Genomic DNA, 25079 nt, shown 5'->3' on the forward strand with positions numbered 1-25079 from the left:
TTCAGTGGCAGCAGTTTAAGCTGTCGTCTTAGATTGCTGCCTAACCACATACTCAGAGAACGCTAAATATTTATTTCACCCTGCGTTCTCAGATTAGACTGAGTGTAAATAACATCCCGTATTGCAGAACATACTTGTATTACAATCGTAAGAAAATAACAGAACTTATGAAGAACGATAATATGAAAAAAATGTCATGTAACAGGATGCGAACCAACAACTTTCACCTCCAGAAACGTTATTTATTACGCTAGCACTTAACCATGCGATGTTTAACACCAGTTTTGGTTATCATATCCTATCTCGGAGACTTGTATCGTTGATGCGTTATTGACGGTTAATAATAATGGTGATGTGTTTGTGATAAATTTTCAGTGCTCCGTTACACTGCAAATTATAAAGCAGGTATGTTTCGTTCTTAATCTGTAAATTATTGACGATAACAACTCACTCCTAAGAGGGAACTCTTAAAAGAAAGCATTAACCTTCGATAAGCCATTACGCGACATTTTATTATAGCAATAATTATAATAAATCATTACAAGAATGATGTGTTTTGTAAATCTTCGATACGCGCTCATGAAATTTTGTGTGAGGCCCGTACCGAATCCTAACGAAAGTCGATAGCCGATAATGATATTGTGTGTGACGTCAAAATGACATCTCGTTTTCAGGAATTGTTGTGAAACGAGCGTTACTCGATCAACAAGAAAGGTGTCATTTGAAATGTGAAATGCATGAGTGTGAGAAAACAAAACAGGACATTTCCTTGTTATTTTCAGCAGAAAGATGTTAGCAAGTAAACTTTCAAAGTTATTGCTGACTTACTTTTACTTGAATATAGTATCAAAATCTGTAATTCGTTGGACCATTCCATGGATTTACTTTATGAATAGTTTAATACACAAAATTTGATAGCTTTAGTATGTATTACAGACTGGATTAATGATGTGCTGAAAGAGAGCAAATGGGTACCCCTGTGAATAAGAAGCTGGAAGAAGTTCAAATGGGTAAGAAAGTGTGCGTGGGAAGAATTAACAGACTTTGAAGAACAACAGTGGGAAAGCTGTACTTTAGTGCCTTACTGAGCATCCAGGAAATAAGGAAAATAAAATCCAAAGTAAGGAGGAAACACCAGAGTCATCTGAAGTATCGTGTATTTCCAGCATTTGTGATGATGACGATAACTGTCATCACGACAGCCTGTTTATGGGTGCCTTGAAATCACTACCTGCACTTAGTAAAGAACCTAATGAGTTGTGTTGCATCTGTGGAGATGTGGGTTAATACAAATATTTGTGGCCCCAGTCTGTTGAGTGCCTTGGTTGGAGTCATGCTTTGTGGCCTGGAGAGGACACCCCAAGACGACGTTTGTGATGACTGAACATCCAAAAATGAATCCACTAGAAATTGTTCATATTTGAAAATGAATGTGGTTACATATTCTATGTTACTGTTCAAATACATTTCAATGGCCTGATATTCTAACAGAAATTCGCAGATAATTTAAATGGTGATTATTTTCACTCATGTATCTTTAATATTAGCTTTCCTTCTCAAACACACATCTCCCCAACCACTGCAGATAATTACTCCGTGTATCATGGTATCGTAAGCAATGGCATCTTTGTGATATTTTCAGTTGAAATTCATTGTACTGTTTTTTTATTTAATTTGATTTAGATAGTGAAAATTGAGAAACTATAGGAATCTCATATACAGTTGGTTTTAGGTTACTAATGGATGTGTCACAATAATATAATTTTCTTTCATGTGTATAGTCCCACACTTCCCCTTATATTTTATAATAAATTAATTTATACTACAGTAAAGTCAGCGATTTGATCATTTTGAGGTTCTACGCAAGGGAGATGGTGCTATAGACTAAGACTCTACGTTGTTTTGAAGTCAGAGTGGGTGGAGCCTACCGTCACCTTAAATAGCAAACTACTGTTTACGATTGCTTCTTATTCATTATATCTGTCGTGTGCACGCAACAGCAGTTTTAAATACTAAAAATTACAATGCTTCCATGAATAACGTAGTGTTAGGAAAGCAATTTCGAAAGTTTTTCTGTTCTTGAATGCGTATTTGCTCTAGTAATATGACACTTGGTTTTTCATATCGAATAACCAAGAAATGAAGGATGTGTGGTAAAAAGGACCCTTTCTTAATCCATTTAATTTGACTTTTATAGCATTTGTATCAGTAGCAGATGAACCGGGAACTCCGAACCCAATGCTTGTTTGCTTATGGTACTGCTTCTCGTTCGTTACATTTTCAGCTTTCAACTTGTATGCACAACATTTTCAATGTTTACGTTAGCAAAACGTTATCTACGTGTTCTTTGTTACCCCTAAATGTGTGCAGTGAGGAACGAAGCAGAACTACACGGAGCTATACCTCCATTCAAAGTGGAGTTCTTGTTTTATTAGATTATCAGTGCCTTAGTCTCGCTATAGTTTATACATTTTCTCACTTTGAAATCTTGCCTATGATAAATCATTCACTATGTGGTCAGTAACAGCAGTTTACATGGTAGGAAAACAATATAATATTTAAACATGTTGCAGCGTTCTGCAGCGCTGAAAATGAGATGAAGAGAATGGTCTCAAAGGCTTATACCTCGTAAAATGGATATTTTCCTTTAACATGTATTCAAGTCTTTTTTTTAGTAATGATAGCCTAAAGTGTGTAACACGCAGTCCTACCTTTCCGACACTATCCTACTTGCGTCTTTTCCCGGAATATTTCTCTCCAGTAACTCTGTCAGGTTTTTCAGGAATAACCAAACTTATCACAACTGGGATGCACGTGTACTTTGATCATTTTACTTTTGAATTTCATTTTGAGGTTTTCAGAGCATATAAACCTAAGCCATGCTTAGTGATATATCAACAGTTAGTTAATTAGTAAGTTTCGAGCTCCACGTTTCATACGCACGACACATCTTATTGATGTGGAAGATGTTTTTTTTCTTTTTTGTAAATACGTCTTCATGCTGATCATTTATTAGTTTTGACTTTTAATTAAAACAGACAGATGACAGTTAATAATTCTTATCCATCACCATTTATATATTGCAGTAAGAGACAGACTTCTGCGAAATAGGAACAGTTGTCAAAGATAAGCTTTTTCAGTTCAGTTTCAGATCTTAGTTTTCTGCTTTCACGTAACCGCTGGGTAAGTGATCAAAACTCTTGGTCTGCAGCATTTCTAACCCCTCTTCGTGCTACAGAAAGCCTTAATGTGACATAATGAATGTCATTTTTTTCTTCTGGTACTGCAGCTATGTAACTCATTGTTCCTGTTGAAGTACAGTGGATTATTTACAACAAACACTTATCCTGAATCGAATAGATTGCGTTCGATTAAGTTTTTGCCTCAAACCTTCTTCAGAAAGGAAGGAAAGTACACACACACACACACACACACACACACACACACACACACACACACACGTTCATACAATCACATACAGAAACTCACACACATAGACAACTGCTGTCTCCGGCTGTTCTAGCCAGATTCTTTTTTTAAGGAGGGAGGAATTGCAAACAATGAATAATTACCTGTGGGAGAAATGTAGGGCATGAGATGCTCCACCAACAATCAGTGCACTCATGTAGCCGTACGTTGTGCGGGGTTGAGACCACTGATACTGTGTGGCTCGGATATCGGAGCGTTTGCGTTTAGGAAGGCAATGAAAAACACAGGAAGCAGAGAAAGAACAGACATTAGTAAAACTAAGAGGTTAATTACAAAAGAAGACACCAGTGGTATCTGGAATGGAAAAAATGTGATTCTTTTAAACTCTAGATTATGATCGGATCGTTGAGTACACCCGTTAACATCGCAAGCTGTAATTTTTTATGAAACAACAACGTCTCCATACAACCAAAGCACAAGACGCTATTTGGAACATTACGACAAAGGTCGGCACACATCCCCAACGGTCGAAACTGGGAAGGAGCATGTCAGAGTGATGATAAGGAGAAGTATCACCGCGGTGAACCATGAAGGTGTAAATGCAATGACCCTAATGTTTTGGGCTACGTAAGATGGCGAACGTCGGTTTCAGGATTGTGACATCATGACAATTCTCTTCATTTCTTAACCCCATGGTTCTCCCTAACTCACATCCTTGTACTGAATGTACCGATCATTTGTTTTCGATTATCCCATGTTTTAAAGTGAAGTAAGGAGTGTAGTCTTCTTCTTGTCATTCTCTTGTCTCACGCTATTTTCTTACTCTCTGTGATTTTTTTAATCAATAATAGAACTAATTAACCTGAGCTATGTCTTTATTTACTAGAAAACGCACCACTACCCTTTACTAATAACATAGAAGGCCAGTTTTCATGTTTTAGTTTTTAATAACGTTAGGAATCGATTGGTCTGGTAAAGTGTCGATTGTGCTATATCCTCGCGCTGTTACATGCACATCTACATATTTTATAAGTCGAACCTTGCAACCTAAACTTCTTGTGACGATGTGCGATTATTGTTTTTGTTTGTGTATCGCATATTATTCTGTTTCGTTGTATTTTATATTAACACAGTCCGCTCTTATGAAGCTTTCCTGCTTCCTAACAACGACTCTGCACTCCACTACAAAGGAGAAAATGATCCCAGAAGGTATAAGAGCGATTTTAGCCCTGTAAGATGCTTCAAAATTATTGAACCTTGATAATCTTTTATTATACTTCTCCTGTAGTCATTGTGATGTATTCTACTTCCGAACAATTAGTCTTCGGAAGAATTCATCCATCTTTTTTTAAGGATACGTTACAATTTCTAACGGTCGCACTTATTCCAATTACCTTCATCTCTCACACTCTTTCGGGAATTCCGAAGTCTCTATACCATTTTTCTTTGAGAAGGTCTATTTACTTTCTACGGTACTTTTTCGTCTGAACAGGAAGTGGTCATTGTCGAGTCCATCTTCGGGTTTCTATGTATTCTGCTGTACATAAATCAAAATCACAAGACGTTCAATCAGCATCAGATAGTGTGTTAATTTGAACGCTTATCGGGTCCCAGTTTGAGCCGATTGCAGTTTGGAAAGTGTGACGTACAACACTTTGTGAAAAATTGCTTACGTCCCGTCGCTGCGGTACACTAATCCGTGGTACAATTAATCGATGATGTAGGCATGTATAATTGTTAATTACTCTGTGCTAATGAACCCCAACAAACGTAAGAAAAGTGTCGTCTATTTGATTCCACATAACATATAACTGTTATTGAAGTACCATTCAAAATATGAATAGAAAAAAATAGTACACAATAGTGACTTAACAGCAAAAGAATGATACGTAAGCTGAGTGTGGAAGTTAATACGTAAAGGGCAACAATGTGAGAAAATGACCTGTTGATATGAACTAAAAAGGAATTACAAACTGAGACAAAGAGATACTAAATATCATTTCTGCATGAACAATGATAATTTGGCCACACTTTGAAAGCAAGAAGTTTGTTTGAATGCCGTTGTGGAAACATGTGTATCCTACACGACTGCCTCTACTAGACATTTCTTAATTGTTGGTAAGTAACGAGGTACGTCTGATGTAAAACATGCACCTCTACCTCTTTTTCTATTAGAACGGAATCTCAGAACTTCACTCCAATATTTTAACATTCGCAGGCGTAGAAGAAATTCTAATCGCTAAGATAATTTTTGTCGCTTGAAAGGTAATACTGGTGTAGTTCAATTCTGATTAAAAACAGCTACAAACTGAGCCACTTACGAATATACAATTATGTATAATATATAACTTGGCTACTTAAGTATTTTTATTTTCTTATTCTCAAAACCGTGGTAAATTTCGAAGTATGTCTCTTTGTTGTTTTGCTTTCCATTGTACGTATTAGAGGTATTTAATTCGACATGCGAAACGTTAAGTTTCGTTCTATCATGCGGCAATGAATTATCTCAAGACCAGAAGAATTTAAATGAGTTGCTGCGTGTTTGCTTCCGGGAGAACATTACTGTTCAATCCTTATTGATTTCAGTGTGGTTAATCAACAACTCAATCTTAATATTCTCTGATATCAGTTCTGAACGCCAACAGAAATGCTATTACGTTTTGTCACTCGCAATAACACACTGCTTGTAAGCGTCGAGAAAGGCTATAGCTAGTTAAATTGTTTCAGCCAAGGTGAGATACATTCTTGCGTAAGTTAATGAGGAATTTTAACCACAGTTCCTACTCACACTGCGACTACATTACGCTGTTGCTGCTAATAATCTCTCAAGTCACCTTGTTGTCAGTCTACATGTAGGTCTCCAGAAAATTAGGAGAAACATAATTGTTATGTGTTAAGGAAACCTGGCTGATAGCTTTTTGCAATCCACTCGAGGGTTGGGTTTCCAGAACGGTTTAAAATATACCGACATTAGCACTTTTGTCAACGAATTCAGTCCAAACCTCAAATATTTTTATTTCTTATACTATTAAACGTTTAGTTCCGACCGCTGGCCGTCATCACGACGTCAGATTACCTGATAAAATGTATCTCGCCATAGTACTGTACTTACAGGGTGTTTCAAAAATGACCGGTATATTTGAAACGGCAATAAAAACTAAACGAGCAGCGATAGAAATACACCGTTTGTTGCAATATGCTTGGGACAACAGTACATTTTCAGGCGGACAAACTTTCGAAATTACAGTAGTTACAATTTTAAACAACAGATGGCGCTGCAAGTGATGTGAAAGATATAGAAGACAACGCAGTCTGTGGGTGCGCCATTCTGTACGTCGTCTTTCTGCTGTAAGCGTGTGCTGTTCACAACGTGCAAGTGTGCTGTAGACAACATGGTTTATTCCTTAGAACAGAGGATTTTTCTGGTGTTGGAATTCCACCGCCTAGAACACAGTGTTGTTGCAACAAGACGAAGTTTTCAACGGAGGTTTAATGTAACCAAAGGACCGAAAAGCGATACAATAAAGGATCTGTTTGAAAAATTTCAACGGACTGGGAACGTAACGGATGAACGTGCTGGAAAGGTAGGGCGACCGCGTATGGCAACCACAGAGGGCAACGTGCAGCTAGTGCAGCAGGTGATCCAACAGCGGCCTCGGGTTTCCGTTCGCCGTGTTGCAACTGCGGTCCAAATGACGCCAACGTCCACGTATCGTCTCATGCACCAGAGTTTACACCTCTATCCATACAAAATTCAAACGCGGCAACCCCTCAGCGCCGCTACCATTGCTGCACGAGAGACATTCGCTAACGATATAGTGCACAGGATTGATGACGGCGATATGCATGTGGGCAGCATTTGGTTTACTGACGAAGCTTATTTTTACCTGGACGGATTCGTCAATAATCAGAACTGGCGCATATGGGGAACCGAAAAGCTCCATGTTGCAGTCCCATCGTCCCTGCATCCTCAAAAAGTACTGGTCTGGGCCGCCATTTCTTCCAAAGGAATCATTGGCCCATTTTTCAGATCCAAAACGATTACTGCATCACGCTATCTGGACATTCTTCGTGAATTTGTGGCGGTACAAACTGCCTTAGACGACACTGCGAACACCTCGTGGTTTATGCAAGATGGTGCCCGGCCACATCGCACGGCCGAAGTCTTTAATTTCCTGAATGAATATTTCGATGATCGTGTGATTGCTTTGGGCTATCCGAAACATACAGGAGGCGGCGTGGATTGACCTCCCTACTCGCCAGACATGAACCCCTGTGACTTCTTTCTATGGGGCCACTTGAAAGACCAGGTGTACCGCCAGAATCCAGAAACAATTGAACAGCTGAAGCAGTACATCTCATCTGCATGTGAAGCCATTCCGCCAGACACGTTGTCAAAGGTTTCGGGTAATTTCATTCAGAGACTACGCCATATTATTGCTACGCATGGTGGATATGTGGAAAATATCGTACTATAGAGTTTCCCAGACCGCAGCGCCCTCTGTTGTTGAAAATTGTAACTACTGTAATTTCTAAAGTTTGTCTGCCTGAAAATGTACTGTTGTCCCAAGCATATTGCAACAAACGGTGTATTTCTATCGCTGCTCGTTTAGTTTTTATTGCCGTTTCAAATATACCGGTCATTTTTGAAACATCCTGTACTTCGAAGGTGATTACGTGCATGGTACCAAGTTGAGATACATTGTATCAGATGTCTGATGTTTTGAAGATGGTCAGTGACCAAAAAGTGGCATGTAAAGTAAAAGAAACAGAAATATTTACGATCTAAAGTGAACACATTGATAAAAGATCGCTTACCTCTTATTCATTGTGCCTAATTACTCTATTTATATGTCAGTAGACTGTGACTGTGGTTCACAGTCCAAAACCAAATGTCACAGACTCACTTTCACGATCTTCTTTCATTTAGTTCCTCATTCAGTACTTGCTGACTCAAAACGTATATGTAGTCAGTGACAGTCGTTTCACACTTGCTAGGTATTCTGCTCTATCACAGGTGAAATAAATTTTTCAGTAAGTTTGCAATAATACCCCAATGGTAGAAAGCGTATGTTTCCTATTACGCGCACAGTTTATCTTTCCCTCTACACTCCATAGTTTTGTAGACTGACAGTTGTTCGTGTGCTGTCACTATCAACTTCACCTATCAAACAATGCTGTGAGCAGTAGCACTCTAATATCCAACTGTAATTTGTAGTAGTAGGTACTGTAAATGAAGTGTCATTAATGAATACTAGTATATCTACATCTGTAACCCCGAAGACACGTTACATTGTGTAGTGGAAGGTACTTCACCTCAGCCATTCCTCCTCTTCCCAGTTCCATTTCAGAAAGTTAGTTAGTTTCATATTTAGTGGATCATTTGTACGATTAATCGTAACGATGTAGAACGAGTCATTTTACATTCGCATTACAGTCTCATATGTAAATATCCTGGCTATCTAAATCTTATTCTATTATCGCTATCAGTTAATAATTCCTATCCATCACCCTTTTACACATTCCAAATTTAGAAATTCTTCTATGGAGCAGAATGAGTTGTCAAGGAGAAATTTTTGTTTTCAGACTTAACTTTGCTATCTGTCAGATATGTTAGTTCACTGTATAAGTTACCATAAATTTTGGTGTCAGCATTCTGCACCCCCTTAGCTGCTAAAGATAACTTTAATGTGTAGCAATGAATGTGATTTTTCCTTCTGACACTGTAGTGGAGGAACTACATACACTGTGAAGCAGTAGCCAAAATGGCTAACACCCTAAACTGATGTCTATAAGATGATAGCGATAAGCACCAAGTATTATTCCCAATGCACATTCCTGAGGAATGGACTCTTTCTTTCTTAAAGTTTAGTTTCCCCAGAACATTATTGCATATGACATTATTTAACGAAAACACTGCAATATGTCAACTTACTGATATGTGTCTCCCCCTAAATTGGCAAATATTCAAACTTCAAATGTGAGTGAATTGAATTGTTTCAGTAGCTATAAAAAGTGATTTTTCCAATTCAAATTTTCGTCAATGTGGAAGTCTAAAAATTTTGAGGTTTCCACCCTACTTATTATTTCCTCACCATATGTGACACTTATAATTGATGTAATATCTCCAGATGTGCAAAACTGAGTATGTTGTGTCTATTTGAAACTGAGAATGAGACCACTCGCAGAAAACCACTCAATAGTACGTTTAAGAACAATATCTACCTTTTTTTCTATTGCTGTGTGTAAGTTTTGATTGGTTGTAATACTAGTGTCATACGCTTAAAGAACTATTTCTACTTGTCGTATGTCAGACAGAAAGTCGTTCACAGGAATGTAAAGCAACAGTGGACTCACGATTAAGCCTTGGGGAATCCTGCAAATGATTTCTCCCCAGTCAGAAGAATGCCCCTTGCTTACACTATTTGAATTAATAAGTATAACTTTCAAAAATTTTTAGTCAGATGTGGTATCATCCATTGGTTTGCTGTTCCATTTGTTCCATAAAACCTCACATTATCCAGGTGACTGTTGCTATTAACACAGTCAGATGCCTTAACTAGGTCACATAAAATAGCATCCGGTGCTACTTTGTTATGTAGCACTTGTAACATATGGTGAATAAATGTTAAAATGAAATTCTCATTTGAGCAACTCTTCTGAAATCGAAACTATGATTTACCGAGTATATTATTATTGCTCAGGTGAGATACTATTTTAGAATAGATAACCTACTCAGAACTCTTGAAAAACAATGTCAGTAATGAAATCGGTTGGTAGTTATTGACGTCTTTCTTACAGGGGGTTTAACAATGGCCTATTTCAATCTCTCTGGAAAAATACCCTGAGTTAGTTATATATTTCAAAAAGGAAAGTGCTTATTGTGTGGTAATAATTCTTTAGTACTCTGTTAGAAAAGGCTTCAAATCCAGATGACATTTTATTTGTGAGGGAATACATAATTTTCTTAATTTCAAGATGATGATGACTGAATTTAATGGGAGTTGCTTTTTCATCATACTGCTCTGATGTTTCTCATGAAATGATCGTTCCTATATTTTCTATTGTATTTAAGAAATAATTATGAAGTACATTTGCTACCTGTGACTCATCTTTTATAGCACTTCTATGTAATTCAACAATTCTTGTTCTTTGGCCTGTTTTCCTGTCGCTCATTTCATTACATTACATATAGCTTTATATCTGTTGCCAGATTTTATTTTCTTACATAATGTGCATGTTCCTCGATTTTTAATAACTTTTCTTAGTAATTTTGAGTAGTTTATGTAGTGTGAAGCTGCGGTAGGTTCTCTTTATTTTCTTGTGGAAGATAGGTTTTCCTTTTCCTTTCATAAGAAACTTTACTCCCTCTGATGACTCATTGATTTTAACATGACTGTTAAGTGCACTTTCTAATTAGCTTATGGAGAAAACTATTTTCAGATAATGTAATGAATCTATCATAGAATAAATTAAAGTTTCTCAGAATTTGTTGCATTTTAAATTTCATCCCAGGTCATCTCCTGAAGGTACTCTAAAAATAAAAAGAGAGAGAGAGAAAAAATGTCCTAGAGTCGTTAATGATTCTAATTTGCACTAAAGAGCGTGAATACTTTACGGAACTATCTCATCTAGATTAACAGAACATAATTATCAGAGAGCATTTCTTACTGATTATAAAGCTATTTTCGTACTCTGTGCTTCATTTAAGAAACCATTATCAGTTGGGTAATACTGTCTTTATTCACTCGTGTTGGAAAGTTAATTGCTGAGGTCTAATTGTTGGAGATAAATACGGTTTCCAGATCATTTTTTCTATTATAATCCCTAAGACATTTAAAGTTGATATAATTGTGAAGTATTAATTGCTCGCTGCTGTCTGACAGATAGTGTGGTATGGAGCCCATATTCATCAGAAACAGTTCAAATTTTCCCAGGGGGGATCTACATACAGTTACAACTAAAGGTGAACTATTTTTCAGTATTAATTGATAAGCACACACATCTATGAGGCGACACCTACAAAATCTATTTGGCTTAGAGTTTTTGAATTTGTTGTTCTATCTTAATGTATTACAACTGCTCCTGTTTCTATACTAAATCTAAGGATTAAGAGAGTGTACTCTATTATATTTAACTTCATCCATCTCTGCTTATGTGGTGCTCAGACAGTCACAGGTTGTCTACCTTTTCAGAGGTTAAAATTTATGAAGCGACAAAAATCCCTTCTACATTATTACTGGGTCCTCTTGTATTCTGATGAAATTAGATAACTTGAGTTTTCTGATCTATTTTAAGAGTTTTGTTTCTATTGTTTTAACACCATTCACAGAATGGTAACTGATCCCCTACTCTAACCTAAAAAGGTACCCATCTGTCACCATTAACTACATGGACCATCTGTTGTGTGACAATGCCACCGCCCCCCCCCCCCCCCCCGCGCCTCCCCCTGTAGATTCCCTGTAAGAAGTTCAGCAATCCTATCTACTCCCTCAGAGTAAGGTGTAGACCACCTCCATCTCCCAATTGTAGCAACAGGTACAGCACTCACATGAGATTTGATTTTACCTTGCCCAACTCTGTGTATACATGGCTCACAGCAGTGTTAACCAATGGCTGGCCATGGAATTGTAAGGTCTCCACAAACCTCAATCTTGTTTGTGAAGTTGCTACTACATCTCCATCCATATCGTCCTTTTCCTGTAATTTCTGTCTGTAGCCAGGCTGTTACCTGCTCCACCTGCTATGATCACCTGACGATCAAAATCCTTACACAAATTCCATATGTCCTCTATCGCCCGTCTACTGCTAGCACATACTTTTCACACGGTACCTGTGAGTTAACGAGCACTGTGCTCTCATTAAATAGTATGGCCAAAAGAGTCAGCCTACAGGAATTGTGAAACACAGGATCGTGTGCCACAAAGGGCGCAGATTCACCACTAAAAGAGGAAACAGGCATTTATTGTCTATTGAGCCATAAGCGCTGTAGTGTGTGAGTGAGACATATGAGAACCTACGTCATAGGGAAACCCAGTAGAAGGCGTTTGTGGACAGGGAGACGTAGCAGTGTTAAGATCGGCCATAAAGGGAAACATTTATGGAGACTATTTAATTCTGTAGTAATTCAGGGAATGAAGCCATAGTAATTTTAATCTGCCATCCTCCATAAATTTTCATGGTGATCCCAATAAAACTTGAGTATTCATCATATCTATAATAGTTTAGGATTTACTGTTAAAGTGAAATTAACAAGTTTTCTATCAAAGACCTGAATGCTAAAATCTGAACGCTCTGGTCAATGATCAAAATTTTACATAAAAGTGCATGAAAAAAATGACAAACCTTGTAACTATCAACTCTGTAACTTTGTTTGTTGTGTGGTATCGTGGGACTTAGTCTCTGAGCGGTGAGCAGATGCATGCCTGATGTGAACTCTAACTTTCCATGTAAATGACGAGGTGGAGTATCAGACTTGGTTTTGCAATGAGATTGTGAATGATTGAACTGTATCAGATAGATATGCACTCGAATGTAACACTAACTAGTTTGAGAGAGGACAAGTTACTCTCTCACCTATTTTTCGTACACAGAAAATAATTAAAGGTTTTGTTACAACCTTATGCACTTTGAGCGAGACTCTAGAAAGTTAATGGCCTGAGCAGACGTTGATGGAGCCTGTTAGGACACTAAAAGCATAAGGTATTTTTATGGTTCTTAGCTTGCAGAAACAGCATGTTGGAAATTGAAAGCAATTGGCAGCGAACCCATCCCACAGGAAATCTTGCCGGAGAGGCCCACAGCCATAGAGGGCACACAGATCAGCCCCTAGTCAAGACAGGTCTACAGCAAAACAATGCCGAGCTACCTTCCATGACGCCAGCGGAAGGCTGTCTGGAGGTGACAGACTGAAGGGACGTATCTGCACAGTGGAGTCATAAACTTGGCATTTTGTGCAGAGCCACACGGAATAAAAATTGACACGTTTTGGTGTTCACAGATACTGCAAATAGGTCTGTGACCCATTTCCATCGGCCACCTCAGTTGCAGAAGAAACTCTGGCATCTGAGAAAGTTTAGAGATAAAATCTTTATTATACCCCATAGCTAGGACTAACATGCTCCAAGCCACAGCCGATTTGGATAAAGATCTTTAACATTGTACCTGTTTGCTTGCTGCTGCGGGTAGCGGCATGACTTCAGAGAAAACCATCATCCCTCTCTGGAACAACCTAAAAAAGTCAGTAATTGGCGTTTTTTCGGAGATGCAGGTTTCTTAAGTCATGTGCTGGTTTGACATGAATTTGTGCTGTCGTGTAGGAGGGGAGATTTAGTGCCTCTAGCGCCTTGTTGTAAGTAGGCTGTTTAGGTGTTTTATGTTGGTAACGTCACGTAGCGCTCTATATGAAAATCACTGGCTGTGCTGTGTGCACTCTGTGGCTGGTTGGCATTGTTGGAATATTCGCTATTGTAGTGTTGGGCATTTGGGTGTGAACAGCGCGTAGCGTTGGCAGTTGGAGGTGAGCCGCCAGCAGTGGTGGATGTGGGGAGAGAGATGGCGGAGTTTTGAGAGCGGATGATCTGGACGTGTGTCCATCAGAGACAGTAAATTTGTAAGACTGGATGTCATATAGAACCTCCAACTCTAGAAGAAGTTAAAGAAATAATCAAGTCACTCAAGAATCGTAGAGCACCAGGAGAAGACGGCATCATCGCCGAAATCTGGAAGTTAAAAGACCCAGAACTCACCAAAGACATCCAAAGGATCTTGGAAGATATCTGGAAGACCATGAAAATTCCTGACGACTGGAAAACTGTTCTGATACACCCACTACACAAAAGACAAGACTGACCCGAACAACTACAGAGGAATATCCCTACTACCGGTCACATACAAGATCCTCTCTAAAGCTTTACTAAACAGACTAGAATGCCCGACCGACCACTTGAGTGGGGAATACCAAGCAGGCTTCCGTAAAGGACGGTCTTGTGCGGAACAAATTTGGAACCTGAAAATGATTTTACAACACAAACAGAACCTGACATTACCTTTGTCGACTTCAAAAAGGCGTACGACTCTATCGACCGGAAAACTCTCTTCAAAATTCTAGCAGAATACAAAGTAGACAACAAAACACGGGCTATCATAGAGCAAACTTTAACCAACACGACCTCCAGAGTAAAGTTCTGTGGGGAACTATCAGAGCCCCTTGAAATTCGCACAGGTGTCCGACAAGATGATGGCCTCTCAGCTCTCCTTTTCAATCTGGTGTTAGATAAGGTAATAAAAGAATGGGAAACATCACAACGGGGGATAACCTTAGGAAACCTACAAATTAAATGCCTGGCTTTTGCAGACGATTTGGCGATTGTCACGAAAGGTATAAAAGAAACAAAAGACGCTATTGAAAAACTGCACAAAATCGCTTCCAAAACTAGACTGCAGATCTCTTACGAAAAGACACAGTTTATGAGCACAAAGAAACTCTCATCTCTGAACACAAAAATATTGCACGATTTACAAAACGGCAAACTTCAAATACCTTGGTGAAACACTACAAATGAGTGGACATAACAGAGACACAAACGAAGAAAGAAAAACTAAACTGGACAAGGCATACAAAGTAGTGTGGAATCATTACAACAAGAAGTCTATTTCACAAAAAGGCAATTACGCCACTACGACACGGTGGTGCTGCCCGAGGCACTATATGCAACAAAGACCACACTAATCCTAGGGCATACATGTATCAGACAACTAGAAAAAGTAGAACGGAAAATACTTAGGAAAATATTTGGCGCAACTAACAACAATGGAATATGGATCAAGAAACCTACAGAGGAACTATACAAACATACGGAGACAATCACAGAAAAGATTAGAAAACGCAGACTACAATTCTATGGACACCTATACATAATGCCATCACACAGACTGACCAAACAGATCTTTGACTGGGTAACCACTAGAAACAATAAATGGGTGGCAGAGGTAAAAAACGACCTGAACCAACTCAGCAAAACGGCAGACACAATAAACGACAGAATAAAATTCAGAAACATCATTAAGAAAAGTAAAGCACATGAGATACAATGTGACAAACGAACAGGCGTAAAATGGACCGAAGAACGCAAGCAATATCACAGCCGGAAGAAGAAAGAAATATCGGCAACCAAAAAGGCAATCAAGACGAAGCCGAAGACACAAAGCCGACAAGAAGCATGGACAGAGGACCGGAAACAGAAACACAGCGAGCGAATGAGGGAATTTTGGGCAGCAAGGAAGGCAGCAAAAGGAACTGGCCATGTAGTTTAGTCCAAATGCGCTCTTTAAGAGCAAAACACCAATAATATATATATAGGGCTATTACAAATGATTTAAGCGATTTCATAAATTCACTGTAGCTCCATTCATTGACATATGGTCACGACACACTACAGATACATAGAAAAACTCATAAAGTTTTGTTCGGCTGAAACCGCACTTCAGGTTTCTGCCGCCAGAGCGCTCGAGAGCGCAGTGAGACAAAATGGCGACGGGAGCCGAGAAAGCGTATGTCGTGCTTGAAATGCACTCACATCAGTCAGTCATAACAGTGCAACGATACTTCAGGACGAAGTTCAACAAAGATCCACCAACTGCTAACTCCATTCGGCCATGGTATGCGCAGTTTAAGGCTTCTGGATGCCACTGTAAGGGGAAATCAACGGGTCGGCCTGCAGTGAGCGAAGAAACGGTTGAACGTGTGCGGGCAAGTTTCACGTGTAGCCCGCGGAAGTCGACGAATAAAGCAAGAAGGGACCTAAACGTACCACAGCCGACGGTTTGGAAAATCTTACGGAAAAGGCTAAAGCAGAAGCCTTACCGTTTACAATTGCTGCAAGCCCTGACACCCGTCAAAGTCAAACGCTTTGAATTTTCGGCGCGGTTGCAACAGCTCATGGAAGAGGATGCGTTCAGTGCGAAACTTGTTTTCAGTGATGAAGCAACATTTTTTCTTAATGGTGAAGTGAACAGACACAATGTGCGAATCTGGGCGGTAGAGAATCCTCACGCATTCGTGCAGCAAATTCGCAATTCACCAAAAGTTAAAGTGTTTTGTGCAATCTCACGGTTTAAAGTTCACGGCCCCTTTTTCTTCTGCGAAAAAAAAGATTACAGGACACGTGTATCTGGACATGCTGGAAAATTGGCTCATGCCACAACTGGAGACCGACAGTGCCGACTTCATCTTTCAACAGGATGGTGCTCCACCGCACTTCCATCATGATGTTCGGCATTTCTTAAACAGGAGATTGGAAAACTGATGGATCGGTCGTGGTGGAGATCATGATCAGCAATTCATGTATGGCCTCCACGCTCTCCCGACTTAACCCCATGCGATGGCTTTTTGTGGGGTTATGTGAAAGATTCAGTGTTTAAACCTCCTCTACCAAGAAACGTGCCAGATCTGCGAGCTCGCATCAACGATGCTTTCGAACTCATTGATGGGGACATGCTGCGCCGAGTGTGGGAGGAACTTCATTATCGGCTTGATGTCTGCCGAATCACTAAAGGGGCACATATCGAATATTTGTGAATGCCTAAAAAAACTTTTTGAGTTTTTGTATGTGTGAGCAAAGCATTGTGAAAATATCTCAAATAATGAAGTTATTGTAGAGCTGTGAAATCGCTTCAATCATTTGTAATAACCCTATATATATATATATATATATATATATATATATATATAATGACTTTTGAACATTATTAAGGTAAATACATTGTTTGTTCTCTATCAAAATATTTCATTTGCTAACTATGCCTATCAGTAGTTAGTGCCTTCAATAGTTAGAATCTTTTATTTAGCTGGCAGTATTGGCGCTCGCTGTATTGCAGTAGTTTCAGTAACGAAGATTTTTGTGAGGTAAGTGATTCGTGAACGGTATAGGTTAATGTTAATCAGGGCCATTCTTTTGTAGGGATTATTGAAAGTCACATTGCGTTGCGCTAAAAAATTGTGTGTCAATTTAGTGTTGATCAGAATAAGTAAAGAGAGAAATGTCTGAGGACGTTCAGTTTTGTTCAGCTGTTTGAAAATCAAATAACGTAAAGGGTTTATCAGCACAATCATTCATAAATTTATCTAAGGGGACGTTTCACTGTGATTGGCTCAAGATGGCGTGAAGGTGGCGTCGTATATGCACTTTGTGGGAATATGGAATTTTATATCTGGAGAGGTGTGAGGCTCTCGGGTGCTGGACTTCGGTCTGGAAGCATCTTCTGGTTGAAGCTCTGGCATCTGCGGTTGCTGCTTGGGACCTGTCCTGAGACTGAGTTCACTTGCAAATAGTTAGACTGGAGAGCCTGTGGTGAAGTTCTTACTGCACCGAGAGTGTGACTTCAAATGTCTCAGACTACTCGTGTGCGAGGGCACACTTATTCTTTTTTGGTTTACCAGTCTCGATGTTTGGTATCCTTGTGCGCTCTGTCGTATAAGTGAGCCAAATTGGTCCTTGGTACGACCAGCGAACGGGTGTGTCACGCACTGAAATCTACTTTGATTTCAGGGCTCTGGTACAGAGTGAATTGCGATCCGTCTGCCTGATTGCTAGACCATGAGATTTTTGCATTGCTTTCGTGGTCACGGTCGATTTACGGGTGCCTTTCCACGTCTCGGCACCGCCGTGCAGTTGTCGCCAGTTGCAATTTGCATCACTGCACAAAGCAAACAGTGCAACCTACTGCTGCTCCGGCCTTTTCAGAGCGTAGAGATCTCAATCACCACTTGCTCTCAGCTACACCTATATTGAGAAACTTCTGTAGATTATCAGTCAAAGTCTGCTCACCGTCAGATCAATTCAGATTGCGTTTGGACACGGATACATGGAACAACGCGCTGCAGACGAGAAGGAAAATTCGTACGGTGGATACGTCCAACCTTTCGATCACAAACTTTTCCTGACCATCCAGAATTTTCAAGACTAAAAGGAGACAAACAGCGCATTACATCCAAAGACCTGGATGGCACAGTACGATCACGTGCTACCAGAATTTTTGCCACTGAAGTACAAGCTCCAGTTTATCTGTGGTTTCGTAGAAGGGTCGGTTGCAGAATATACGCGCGGAGTTGCGGAGAGTTGTTGCTCCTACCAAGAATTTAAGGACGCATTCCTTAGCACATACTGGTCGCAAGACACAGAGGAAAGGATAAAACAGGAGATCATATTAGGAAAGGACTTAGAAGCGATAGGATTTCGCAGTCCTGTCAAATACCTCGAATCCCTGGTCAAGAAGAACAGATTCTTGGATCAACCGTACAGTCCGAAGGAAATTATAAGGCACCGCTACATCAAATTACCTTTACGTTACCAGCAACAGCTCATCAGTAGATGCAGCGATTCAATCGAAGCTTTCAAGAGTACGCTGTGCGAACTCAAGTACGTGAATGAAATTCACAGCTCGAGGGAAAGAAGTAGAAATAATCGTAACTGGCCATATTCGGCAGAGATGAATGACGATTGACGAAATGGGGGAAAACATCGATCGAATCGAAACCAAAAATTCAAACTTCAATAGGAATAACCAGCCACCATGGGAAAATAGAAGAAAACGAGGGAATTATAATCATAACATCAACAACAACTACCGACGAAACGGAAACTGGAGAGAGCAACAGAACTCGAACCAGGACCAATAGGATTCTAGGGACCAACAGCAAAGCAATAGCCGGACATATAACGGTCATGGCCAATAGAATGATCAACGTAACGAATATGTGGACCACCTAATCCATCACAGGGGTCACGCAGAGAAAATTCAACCAGGAATAGATACGCAGACGCTGTGGACTCAGCTCAAAACAATGCCGCAGAAACTATCGGAACGAGCGACATTAAACCGTAAGAGTGCAAAGATACAAGAAAACTACTACGAGAAGAGATGGAGATCATGACACTACCGGAATTACACCCCATCATTCACATCACAGTCGGCAATGTCAATCTAACCGGGATTATGGACATTGGAAGCCAAGTGACGGTGATATCAGATTCGGCATACAAGAAGTGCACTGCGAATCCTTCTTGGCCGGAACTCACGCTGGGGAAAACCAAAATCACGGCGCTCTGAGAGGGAAGTATACAGAAGTGCAGTTACAAACCAGATTGAGGTTCAGCCGCCAAGGGTATACCTTAGAAGCAAACTTTCTGGTCGTTTCTTCTTTGGCAATTGAGATAATATTTGGCATGGATTTTCTAAATCAACAACAGGCCGTATTGGACGTAGGGGGAGGACAACTAACTTTAAATAAAGACGGCGCCATGAAGATTACCTTTACAGACCACGCAATACGTGTTCAAATCCCTGCCGAATGCCTCAGTGTAAACTACGCTGAAAAAAGAGGGGAAGAAAAAATCAATCGTGGCACCATGAGTGTAGCCGCAGCGCTCAAGATATTGAGCAAATTCGATAAGAGGTGCGCGATGCTATTGATCACATGCTAGGGAATTTAGTTAACATCCCGACGCAAGAAAAATAAGAGCTTGAGGGAAAATTAAAGGTAAACCCGGATGTCTTTCTACCGAAAACCGGTACAATCCGAAATTTCATGTACGCGTTTCGGGTGCGGGAACACACTAAATTCTTTGTGCCTCCCTATCAAATCTCACATGCCTACAGACAGAAGGTTTTTCTCGAGATCAAGAGAATGCTTGACGAAGACATCATTGAATCATCTAGCTCCACATATAACAAGCCACTCACAGTGGTAGAGAAGGCTGACGGCTTGATCCGTTTGGTGCTGGATTCGCGCCAAATCAATACAATCGCTGAGCCAGAGACAATCACTTCTCGCCAGCTGAAATTTACATCGCCGCACGAAGCAAACAGGGTAACGTACTGCTGCTACGGCCTTATCAGAGCGTACAGATCTCAATTGCCACTTGCTCTCAACTGCAGTTATATTGAGAAACTTCTGTAGATTATCAAAGTCTGATCAGCGTCAGATCAATTCCGATTGCATTATCCACATTTTTAGGGCCCGAATACTTGACTCACTTCTGCCACCCAGGACCCTTGTCCATTGTTGTCTTAATCCAATTGTTAGTTGTTTACAGGATCCAATCGATAACTATAATTTATGTCTATTTTTTTCTTTTAGGAAGTAAATGATGTTAGTAAATTTTACTACATTCTCAATCATTTTTATATAGTCAGCACCACGGATTAACTTCCATTGTGGCGTTCCATGCCAGGATAACTTTCAAGTTCCCGATATTATTGTTACTGGTATTATATGTTATATTAACTATGTATTTCGCAAACTTGCCATCAGCCAGACAATTTAACCAAAAGGCCACAAGTGTCTAATTTAGTGCTTGTAATGGGACACGTGCTGTTAAGGCCCAAGATGAGTTCGAGCCAAGACATTTCAATGAAGGGGAACCGCATGTGAGCCCGAACATCTTTAAATACGTTAGCTCGCAATTGGGGGCTCATCCGGGATAGGGATTTGGGAAGTGTTAGTTGAGCGATAAGAAATTTGCAAAGTGTTGGAACAGGATTGTATGTGGGAAAGTGTTAGTTGTGGAGTATGAACTCTGAAAAGTTAAGGAATTGGATTTGAATTCTGCAAAGTGTTTCCAAAAGTACTATCAGGACTGCTCGCAAAAGCTAAATGTGAGATCGGTTCAGGACTGAATATTAGGTTTCTTTAATACCTGTGAAATTACAGTTGTAATTCTCGTAGTTAGCGACATTCTGTGACCTAGGTTCCTAGTCTGTGGCAGTTTAGGCAGTTTGCGAGGGGGCTCTGAGCTACGAATTTTGCAACAGTTGTGTGCACCGAGTTTTAGCACTGGTTAGGAGTGATAAAAATGTAACGCGGAAGAAGAGGCGACATCGAAAGCACGTGGTTCCAGCCAGCAGCGGCATCTTCAACGGCGATTCATCGCGCAGCGGCGGTTGCAGTACCACAGCAGAGGCTACGAGATCTTCAGCTTCGGCTTCAACTGCGACATCGGCAGCAACACCATGGCAGTAGGATCCTGCACGACAAACCTAAGTACCTGCGCTGATAGCGAGATTATGTATGAATCTGTAATTCAATCGCCAATAGTAGACGTCGCTGATATTAAGCAGTCGGCCAGTTTGTGCGGCTACGAAAATACTAGCGAGCAGCTTAGCCTGAAGTCGGAGCGGGAGAGCGTGATCGGCGGTGAGTTTAGTAGGGAAAATAGTCATAAATGAGGCAAGGGAGTCGAATTTGGGGGAGACACGATGTCGCAATTAATGCAAATGATACGAGGATTGGGATCCAAAACTGCGTCTATTAAAACCGAAATGGGATTCAAAATTGATTCTGTTAAAACCGATATGGGATGCAAAATTGATTTTATTAAAACCGATATGGATGTCGTAAATTTAAAAATTGATTCGGTTCAATCTGAAATAGCTTCGGTTGTGAAAGACGAAGTAGGTAAAATGGCTAGTGGAATCGAGGAATTGACAGACACGAGAATTAAAAACCATTTGGGATGAAATGGGCAAAATTTCTGATGAAGTTGGGATACTTGACTCTAAGGTAGATCAAGCGGAGAAAAATTTCGGTGATAAGGTAGAGGAGTTGCAGGCAGATCTGGGAGGCAACGTAAGAAATTGTATGAGTAGGCAAGATGCTATAATGGCTGAGACGACAGAAGCTATTAACAACTTATCCGTTGTAATAGGTAAAGGGGAGAATGAAGTAGATTAAATAAAAGAACAAATAGAATCTGGCATTAAAATTGAAAATAGTGAAGCTAAAAAGCAAATCAATAAAATAAAAAGCGAACTGAATTCCGTAGCTGCACATCAAACCTCTACAGTGATCAGTGTTCCGCGGATGAACTCGAGATCGGTCAAATGTTTTGCAGACGATGGGAAATATCATGCAGTAAATTTCCTAGCAGCATGCAGGAATGGTTTTATAAGGGGAATGTCCGACGAGGCGAAGATAAAATTCGTGAAAAGACATTTGGAAGGTGAGCCGCAGTTGTGGGCAAATATACAGAGTGATACGTTCACTACGTACGAAATATTTGAAAGCAATTTCCTGAATAAGCTCTGGAGTGAAGCGAAGCTAACGCGACTCCAAAATGAGTTTCTGAACGAGCCAACATTTAAATTCGGGAACGGGTTGATGCGAGAATTTTGTAAACGTGAACTTGCAAGATTAATGCATGTGAAACGTCCATTGGCAGTGCTTACTGAAATTAAGACGTTGAAAAGGTGATTACCGGAAAATTTGCAATGGGATCTAGTGCACGGTCCTAGCAACTCAATAGACGAATTTTTGGACTTTGTAGAAAAATTAGAACGGGCGTTGAAATTTAAACCGCAAAGTAAGCAGACAATTAATTTTCAAAGTGGAGATCATAACTACAGTCCGAGAAATTACTATGAAAAACATCCTGTAAGTTACCAACGGAATGCAAACAGCAGTTTTGATAAGGAAAACGGTAACAGGAACACACCCAGTGATAAATTTTCAAGGGGTAATGGGAACGGATACTTTCGTGACAGGGACCGACACCAAGAACGTAGACTTGAGGGAACGGCACCTGGCGAAATGAACCAGCGTAATGGGAGATCGGGGAACTAAGTTTCACCGCATCTCAGGTCCGGAGATGGCAAAATAAACTTGCGATGAACAGGACGCGAGTAAACGGAAATGTGACAAGTGTCAATAAATCGGCAGAAAGGCGCCAGAATATTGAAATGAAATTAGTAAGAGATGAGAATCAAATAGGTAAATTTTAAAACCCAATCGTACATAAAAGGCGTAATCCTAAGATAATGAAAGATAATGATAGAGGTGATGACGACGATTTAGGCTAAATGATTTGTTTTACGAATGTGAGACGAAAGAGTGTGTGAATGTTAATGCAATGAAAGATTCTACGCGCGGAAAGGAGGCTGAGGTGGAGCTGAATTTTCTGGAGGTAGATGGTATAGAAAATTCTAAAGAGATACTAACCAGCAGTAACGATTCTAGTGATGAAGGTGATGATGTTTCAGGTGATACTGTGATGGTGAAAGTTGTAAAGGAGGTTAATAAGGCTGGTGTAGCATCAGTCTCGTCAGCTGTTGATGAATTTGAGTCTGTATCGGCAGAGACTGGTGAATTATTTTTGAAGGAAGGTCGTAATGATATTATATGTGCTGAAGTTATTCAAGTTTAAGCTGCTGGTGTAGATACTTCAGCGGAAGAAATCTCTGTGTATCTTTCCACTAAAGGAGGTGAACCTGAAATTCGGGATGGATCTGTGGACATTGAATGTTTGTTTGAGAGTGAATGTGGATCTGAATTTGATGTGCTATCTGAAATTAATGTTGCACATGAGCGTGTAGGAGAGGAAAAGGTATTATGCTCAGGTTTAAATCGAGACGCAGCGGAATTTAATGGTACTGTTGATTCAGAAATTGCACGACACTGTAGCTATAATTTATGTGATATAACTGCAGAGGATGGTGAAACTATGAACGATTCTTTCATTGGTGATTTGTCGAGGAGGTAAATGAGGTTTTATGTAGCGAGTTATATGATGTATCAGCGGCTGTTGAAGGTACTGTTTGTGAAGGTGTTTGTAATGATGTGCGAGTAAAAGGTAATGCTTTATTTCATGATAATGATGTTGTAGCTGCTAATGTCGATAATTTTAAGGGAGAATACAGTGAGTTTGCTTCTAATACAGAAAATTATAATTGGACAGAGTGGTATCTTAATGAGGAATGTGATTTTACTGTAACTGATTTGCGTTGGTACAGTAGAACATTACGATCGTTATAGCCTCATTTGTGGACTCGAGAGAAAGCGAGAGGTCTAGAAGGGAAAAAATGAAATTTGGGTGAAAAAAGCACTCAATGAATTATTTTGGGACGAGTATGAAATTGAGGGATGGATCGAACAGGATATGTGTACTCTAGAGATGGAAGAGAAGGGACGAGACATAGAGAATGATTTATTGAGAGAACAGTGTTTAGAGCGAAAAGAAATGGTTAATGTTCAGCCTATCATTGAAATTAAAGTAAATAACGGGAAAGTAGACGCACTGCTCAATTCTGTAAGTAATGTATTGGCAGTGTTGGATGGTTTTGTATTGAGGGTAAAGAAAAAGATATTAAAGTTCCTGGCAGATTAAAACTGTGTGCCGGACCGAGACTCGAACTCGGGACCTTTGCCTTTCGCGGGCAGGTGCTCTACCAACTTTTTTTTATTTATTTTATTTTTTTTTTAAATTTATCTCATTTTGTTCGTTGTATCTGCTCGGGGCGGACGTTGATCAGTTGATCAGTTGATCAGTTCGTCGTTGATCCATTAACTCAGTTTTTTTTTTTTATTACAGAGGGCAGCTAACCCTCTGACCGAACACGCTGAGTTACCGTGCCGGCATCAACTGAGCTACACAAGCACGACTCACGGCCAGTCCTCACAGCTTTACTTCTGCCAGTATCTCGTCTCCTACCTTCACTCCGCTGCAGAGTGAAAATCTCATTCTGGAAACATCCCCCAGGCTGTTGCTAAGCCATGTCTCCGCAATATCCTTTCTTTCAGGAGTGTTAGTTCTGCAGGGTTCGCAGGAGAGCGTCTGTAAAGTTTGGAAGGTAGGAGACGAGGTAGTGGCAGAAGT

This window comes from Schistocerca cancellata, chromosome 8 (genome assembly GCF_023864275.1).
Source record: "Schistocerca cancellata isolate TAMUIC-IGC-003103 chromosome 8, iqSchCanc2.1, whole genome shotgun sequence".
Lineage (NCBI taxonomy): Eukaryota > Metazoa > Arthropoda > Insecta > Orthoptera > Acrididae > Schistocerca > Schistocerca cancellata.